We start from the raw sequence: 8201 nt of genomic DNA on the forward strand, positions 1-8201 counted from the left end.
AGCTCCAACTGCTGTATCATCCCGGAGCTCCAGCTTCTCCAAGCCTATTTGAATAAATGCTCTGTCTCTAGTTTATTCTAGAATTTTTTTTAAAGGTTGGTCTATAAAGCTCCTGTCCCTTTTTGATACATCAGCCAAATGCAGCTACCCTCTGCAAAGCATATAGGGCTCCTCAGATCCTTTGGGGATCTCGCTATCCTATCTCACTGTACCAAAAGTCCTAAGGTCTGCAGAGCTAAGAAGCTGATGCCCTTATCAGGGCAAAAGATCTGACTCACCGGTGACTGGCTAGCCTCAGACACTCTTCCTCATTCCCTCTAAATGAGCAGAGAGTGTGACAATGAGAGCAGGGCGCTATAAATTAGAAAAGGCAGAGATTATGAGAAGCGGCTCTGACGGCTTGCTGTCAAATATAAGCAGAACTGACATTTAATGAGATGTGACATTGCTCGTTGGAATCTGTAGGGTGAGATCTTTAGTACTGCCCGTCCCACATGAATCGGATGCCTCCAGTCCAGGATGAAGTCTTTTGTGCACGGTAAAGCAAGAGAAGGTTAAAATGCAATTGCTAATCACTTCCTCCCTGTGCAGCCGTCAAGATGGCTCAGAAATCAAATAGTCACTCATTTACGACCAGAACCACAGTGTCACAGTCACGGAAAATCCACAACAACCACTGTGACACTGAGAGATCTCTGTCTTTTGGTGCTACACCTCTGAAGATGCCAGCCACAGCTGCTGGCGAAACGTCAGGAACTACAATGCCAAGACCACGGCAATACAGCCTGGAAAACCCACAACAACCATCTTCTCAGCTTAAGTTCAGAGCTTCTGCCACCCCAATAGGCCAAAAGTACTTATTTCTTTCTTTTTGTTATTCGATACTCCGCCTTTCATGTGGTTCAAGTATCTTTGGATGTTGAAGCTGTGGAGGAGCTGTGGCTCAGTGGCAGAGCAACTGCATGCAACATGCAGACGGTCCCAAGTTCAATCCCCGGCATCTCTAGTAAGAAAAAAACCAGGCAGCAGCTGATGTGAAAGACCTCTGCTGGAGACCCCGGAGAACTGCTGCCGGTCAGAGTAGACATGGCCGTTTCCACACTACTCACCTTCTTCCAGAACGGGGCGCAACATCACGAAAAAACCACGGAAGATAGCATCGTCTCGCGTGAGTTTTGCACGACGTCGCGCAAAACTCACGTGAGAAGACGCTATCTTCCGCGGTTTTTTTCATGATGTTGCACCCCGTTCCAGAAGAAGGTGAGTAGTGTGGAAACGGCCAACATTGACTTTGATGGACCAATGATTCAGTATAAGGCAGCTCCATGCGCATTCATGCATGTATTGGATCTTCCCCTATCACACCTCAAAGTTAATGGGACTGAAGTAAAACTGAATGCGATTCAGGTCAGAGAAAACCTAAGGTCACAGAGGCAGTGTAGAGGCGTATTTAGTGTCCACCTAGGACTGGTAAAGGTAGTCCCCTGTGCAAGCACCGAGTCATTACTGACCCTTGGGGGGATGTCGCATCACGACGTTTTCTTGACAGACTTTTGTTTTGTGGTGGTTTGCCATTGCCTTCCCCAGCCATCTGCACTTTACCCCCAGGAAACTGGGTACTCATTTTACCGACCTCGGAAGGATGGAAGGCTGAGTCAACCTTGAGCCAGCTACCTGAACCCAGCTTCCGCCGGGATCGAACTCAGGTCGTGAGCAGAGCTTGGGCTGCAGTACTGCAGCTTACCACTCTGCGCCATAGCGATGGGGAAACTGATGGGGAAATCTGCACTAATGAGATGACCTTGGGCCAGTCACTTTCTTAACCTAACCTACCTCATAAGGTTGTTGTAAGGACAATTATGGTAAAAGGAGAATCATGTATGCTTCCCTGTGCCCCTAGGAAAGACTGAGTCAGTTTTATGGACAAGCGAGGATTTGAATCCACATCTTCCTGATCATGGAATAACATGCTAACTGCTATATCCCTTGGCCCTTCAGAGAAGCACTTTGTAAATGCTCATACCTTCTGCTCAGCAGCTGTCTCATTACATGTTAGGGACAACTGTAGTGATTGGAAAGGCATTCTGCACATGTTCAGAGGCACATGAGAGTCAGCCCTGGAGGGAAGACGCCCCAAAATGGATAATTGCAGTGACGATTACGGATCTCCAACTGTCTGTAAGAGGGAACCTGGGGTCAGGTTCAGTTGTGATTCAGATTGAGCTCGCACAAAAAGAGCAGAGAAGATTTAAACCTTCAGTCCCAGCTCATTCACTAGAGGAAATTGAACTCTCCAGTTAATTATTAGTATTTTCTCCCCCCTCCCACGACTTTAAAAACGTTTAAATGTTAAAAATGTTTCAAACAGCAAAACTGAGCAGGACTTGAAATCCCCTTTCTTCTTCTTTCTGTGCCCCAACAAAAATTGCATCATCGCAATTGCACAATTCGTTTTTGACAGATTGAAAGTGCCGTAACCAATCGGGGTGAATGTTGAAACTGTTTCCCACCGTCACGAGATACAACTACACAGATAACCTGCAACTGTAAGTCCTGTGACAATCAGTAATAAGCAATACTAACCTGTAAGGATCAGTACCTGCTAAAGACCAAGTATTAATACTAAGGACTGCAAAACTTTTATACATTTTTTCCCCACGCTTCACTTGCAAATTTTAGCGATTACAACAATGCCATGGATTATTTCCATTTTGCAGCTGGGGAAACGGAAGTTCAGTGAATTCAAAGCTGTGCTGATACTTGAATTGTGGTGTTCCCTCCCTGGCAGGCTATATCAGGTCATGTCAAACACTTTGCAGAAGGCATGTTCAAGATGGAGCACTTTGAGCAGAGAATGCTCACTCCCCGCCAGGCAGTGTGGAGAAAACTTTCCTGAAAATGCAGCCAGCAGCCGACAAGGGGCAGTGTGCTTTGCAGTTTCTCTCTGTGTTAACTAACACATCCATCCGGGAGAGAGTGCCCATGTCCTGAAGCCCAGCTGCCTCAAAAGACTGGCCACACTCTCCAGGCAGAAGAGCAGCTTGCCACACGTTCCGTGCAGCCTTCCCACATCATGCACAGCTCCTGCAGACAACCTTGACCAAATGTGCAAACACAACTTTGTCTCCTGGTACCAGATGACGGAATGGGGGTGGGGGGGAGACCTCTAGCCGGCTTCCAGGCCAGGGAAGGGCCACTGATCAGCAGAATAAATCTGAGAAGCCCCTCTTATTAATTTATCAGCGGCTATAAACCCTGAAGACACCATCTGCTTGGTAAGAGATCAGAGCCCGATCTGCCAGCAATTTCCAAACTTAATTGCTAGCAGATTAAAACACACACACACACACACACACTAAAGTAGCACAGAAGACAGAGCCGCTGTTGGCTCAACCCTGCAGTTCCAACTTGCTGTTGCAGAGAAACGGAGGGACATAATTAGAAGGAGAGAGGCCCTTCAAGGGCCAGTGCCCATTCATTTGCCCCTCTCCTCCCCAAATTCTTCTCCACACACGTGTGATGAACTTCCTTGCCTACCAGAAATTGATATCTGCCGCGGCATTCAAGTCAATTAACAGAAAAGAGGGAGATTCTATGACGCACATACTTTTTTCTCTCTATGACCCGGCTGTTGCCGCAAGCAGGATGTGACCCAGTGCGTGGTTTCGAGGGGGAAGCACCAGGAGGCCAGATCTATCTATTCAGAGTATAATTCTCCTCTTCCTCCAAGGAGTTCAGGGGCTGTTCAGATAGTTAACTCTTTCTCACTGTATTCTCACAACAACCCTGTCAGGTAGGTTAGACGGAGGGAGCGTAACTGGTCTGTAGTTAGGGTTGTTAACTTCCATCTGGGAAATACCTAGAGATTTTGATGGTGGTTCCTTGGCGAGAGTGGCGTTTAGGAAAGGAAGGGACCTCGGTAGGGTGTAATGCTATAGCGTCCACCCTCCAAAGAAGCCATTTTCTCCAGGGGAACTGAACTCTGTCACTTGGAGATGAGTTGTAATTCCATTACAGCACGTGTAAATCCAGCCCTCGCCTGGGGGTTGGCAACCCTATCTGCAGTGCCCAAGTCAGTTTTATGATGAAGTGAGGATTTGAATCTGCATCTTCCTGATCCTAGAATAACGTATTAACTGCTATGTCCCTTGGCCTTTCTGGGAGGTGCTTTGCAAATGGCCATGCCGTCTGCTCAGCAGCTGTCTCATTACGTGTTAGGGATAGTTGTAGTGATTGGAAAGGCATTCTACACATGTTCGGAGGCCCATGAGAGTCAGCCCAGAGTAGGGGCTTAAAGGAACTCTTGCTTCATTGCAGAGCCGGATCTAGGGTTGCCAGCACCCCGGGCAACCCAAGTCCAGTGGCACCCCTGCCCTCGCACGTGTGCGAAGTGCACGTGTACTCCCAGGAGTGCATGATGCTGTCACTTCTGTGACATCATGTAGGGTGCCCCCCCGGGAGTATGCCGTCTGCGCTGCTGCTGGAGGGCCAGGAGCGCGCAGCGAGCTGGCTGCCCCATCATTGCTGCTGGTGCATGGTGTGGGGGCGGCTTCCCAGCCCTCCCACACTGCCACCTGTGCAGCTGCTGAAGGGCTGGGAGTGTATGGCAAGCCGGCCGCCCCGTCAACACTGCAGGAGGGGGGGCAGCTCCCCAGCCCTCCCATGCCGCTGCCCGCGCTGCCGCCCTAGGGCCGGGAGCACACATTCCTGACCAGCCACTGCTCAGCGCCCTCTGTGCAGCAGCACAGGGGCAGGAGACCCCCCTGCCCCTCTGTCGATCCGGCCCTGCTTCATTGAACTGTAATCATTCTATTGGCACTCCGGACAAAAATCAGGGCAGCCACTGCCAGGACAAAACTAAAAGATGACCGTCAAGGACTGAAACTCAACCAAAGCAGCGTGTTTGCTTCTAAGGGGCTGTCTCGGAATTCACATGCACTCCTCCAGGGGGGATGCCACCAAATCCCCAACTGTCCGCTACTGACAGCAGCTCACGTCCAACATAGCTGCCTGTCCTTGGTTCTCTTCCACATGAACGATCTGATGTTGACATAATGACAACAGGAGGCTGAAAGACTATTTAAGCTCATGTGTAAAAATGCCATGAGCATAAGCAGGAAAATCCCCAGTTTAAACACGGTCACGTCTATGAAGTTGTTGGACGGCCTCGAGCAAGAACTATCCTCAGTCGCAATACAAAAATAACCCAGGCCTACCTTAACAGAGTTTGTCATTGGGAATATTACCAAGACAACTTACACGGGAAAACACCCTACGGTGCTACATGGAAGACGAGTCACCCAACTTTGAAAGTTTTAATAGCAAAGGGGACCGCGCATGCATGCACATATGCACCATTTGCACAGCATGACATAGAAGGGTCTGCTTTTATTTCTAGGTTGGGGGGCAGGATAGGCAAACAGTTCTCATTTGGCTTCCTCGCATACTTTGAGCTAGTCTTTCATCGCTTTCCCTTGTTTTTAAGCAGAGGTTTTGGGGGGCAAGTGAACCACTCAAAAATCCCACCCCTCCCTATTAAAGTCCCGCTGGTTCCAAAACTACATTCTCAACCCCGTATCTTCTTTTCATAGGGAATCATGCTCACATACAGAAACCAACTAGATTTCCAGGGTATGAGCCTTCAAGAGTCTGACTCTCAAAAACTCTAGAAATCTAGATGGTCCTTAAGGTGCTATTGGACCTGAATCTTGCTCAACAAAAAAAGGTTATTGTTCCTGAGAGATAGCTAAATAAACAAACAGGACTCTTGCGGCACTTTAAAACATAAATTTCCATGCACAAAGCGGGCTCAAGTCTGCAAAAGCTTATGCTGGGATACAAATTTTGTTAGTCTTCTTGAAGGGCCACAAGAAGGGTTAAAACAAAAACGGTCACTCTGAACAACTGATGGACCAGTGCGGTACAGTCAGACCAGGATCTGGGAGACCCATGTTCGAATCTCCACTCTCCCACCTACCCTCCCTAATCTGTCTCACAAGCCGGGGCTTTTAAGACTAAATCAGAGATGAGAATCATGTTGAGAAAAGCAAGGTATAAATAAATACACAGGCTGCCTTGATAGCTTGATCTACTAGCCCTGTCTACACATTACAGCGAAGGCACGTTTGTTCTTCTTGCCTGCATGTGTGAACATCTGTTTGTCAGAAAGAGGCAATGTGTATTCACCTTACAAATGAAACTGGAGGCGAATACCCGAGTAGATCCGCAGGTTCAATTATATGTTCAGCGGCGCACGTGTTGAATGCAACATGAGAATTCCTCTACACGCGTTTACAGAAAAATCAAGAGCGCACCATTGCATAGATTGCGAGTCCGTTCCCTGTCACTTGTGAACAGGATGTCTGCCTCCCCCTGCCACGTGGTAAGGAAGCTTTCTACGGGCCAAGCTACACATGACGAATGACACTTGAACGGCAAGTGTATTTCTCCCTGTTCACTTGCCCTCCACTCAATCCACTTGCCGTTCAAGTGTCATTCGTCATGTGTAGCTTGGCCCTACCACACATTCCGTGCACAAGAGTGGCCAAACGGATCAACCTGCCTGGGCTCAAAGGGGTCTTGGAACCAGCGGATCCATGGGGGGGGGGGCTTTTCTGTTAGAAATAGCAATGTCTGGTGTACTGCAGCAGCAAGAAGGAAGAAGAGCCTACCATGCAGGGGGCAGCAAGGATCACTTAGTTAAGACAGTGAGAATAGCACCTCTCTTGTTTCCTGGGGGTCATTTCCTTGTCTTGTCTCCTATTGGGTTAACCAGGGCAATATCCTGCTTCTTCTCTCTCCTGCCACACTTCTCTCTCTCTGCAAGATGTAGTCAAATAGCTAGGATCTCTCTCTCCCTCTTTCCCTCAAGTATGTAACTTCCTCAAATAAAGCTTTTGCCTCTCTAACCAGCTCGGCGCTTATTCCGCAGCGTTGTTTTACACTCCCTCTAACATTTTCTTGCCCATCTGCAGAGCCCAAAAGAGAAAAGGCAGAGCTCGCGGGGCTTGTTTCCTGTGCCACTTTCTCGCCGCGCATTTCCTGCCCTCGAGGCGTGCAAAGCAGTGGCAGAAAAAAAAAGTTCACTTCCAGTTTCTCTCCCCCAGCAGCTAAAGAGATCCAAGCGAAATCCGACCCAGCCACAAGCCACCCCCACGGGGGCGACTGTCAGGAAGCGGAGACTTCTCTCCTTCCAGCCGATCTGTTGGGGGTGGGTGGGAGAGAAGCCCCCCCCCCACTTTGGAATTTGGAATTTGCTAAAAAAAACTGGAGGGAAAGGAGAAAAGAGGTGAAGGGGGAGGGAAGGAAAGAGGGAGAGGAGCCGCCCAGATTGGCGCCTTGGAGGAGAGCAGGGGGCCAGACAGTGTGCAACCCCCCCCCTTTCCAACTCGGTTGTCCTTGGCTCACTTAAGCGCAGGAAATGGGGGGTAGGGGAGAGGGACGATCGCAACAAAGTTAGTTAACCCCCCCCCCCCACACACACACACACACGGTCAAGTTCAGAAAGCGACTTACCCTCCCGCCACCCGATCCCGCAAGAGCGAAGGGGCGCCGTCGCCTTTCCCGCACGCACGCCCCCTTCTCCCGAGCCCAGGCGCTCCGCTTGAGCTCCGGTAACGGGATCTCGCCGTTGCCCAGCCCAGCCCAGCCGCCCGGTCCGGCCGATCCGAACTTGTCCTCCCCGGCCCTCCTTGCGTCCCTCCGTGGCCCCGATCCGCCCCCTCCTCTCCCCGGAGATCGCCGCGCTCCCGCCGCCCCCCGAGCGCCGCCGGGTCTCCCCCGCCGCGCCGCGCAGTGCCGCGCCTGCCCCGACCGGGCTCTCCCCAGCGCTCGGCTCGCTCACCGCCTCCGCAGGGGCTCCCCGGCCGCTCGCATCCCGCGCCGCGCGGCGCCTTTGTCCTCGCGAAGGGCCGGCCAGGCGGCCGCGGCACCTCCCGGAGCTCCAGGCTGGCGGCGGCGGCGGCGACAATCGCGCGTCCCCCTCGGGCAGCGCCGGCTGCTTCCGTCCTGCGCGCCTAATATAGCGCTTCCCTCCCCGGCGGAGCCACGTGGATGGGGCGGGCGGGGGCGGGGGGCCGCCAGGCGAGCGCGGCGCGGGCTCCTCCTCGGGGCGAGGGCGCGGGCGAGCCAGGCCGACGCCGCTCGCCCCTGGGAGCCCCGCGCCGGGCGGGGAGGTCGGGGAAGGGGCGGAGTGCGGCGGG

General features: G+C 51.6%; 1 protein-coding gene across 2 annotated transcripts in view; it reads right to left on the bottom strand.

Annotated features, from left to right (window-relative positions):
* ST3GAL1 (ST3 beta-galactoside alpha-2,3-sialyltransferase 1) overlaps positions 1-7975 on the bottom strand; it is a 138949-nt gene extending 130974 nt beyond the window's left edge. For both annotated transcript variants that reach the window (XM_054984474.1, XM_054984475.1), the window contains exon 1: positions 7844-7975. The gene's annotated coding sequence lies outside the window, so the exon portion shown is untranslated. The remainder of the gene's footprint in view (positions 1-7843) is intronic.
* Positions 7976-8201: the final 226 nt, after the last annotated feature.

Source organism: Eublepharis macularius, chromosome 7 (genome assembly GCF_028583425.1).
Source record: "Eublepharis macularius isolate TG4126 chromosome 7, MPM_Emac_v1.0, whole genome shotgun sequence".
In the NCBI taxonomy this organism is placed as follows: Eukaryota; Metazoa; Chordata; class Lepidosauria; order Squamata; family Eublepharidae; genus Eublepharis; species Eublepharis macularius.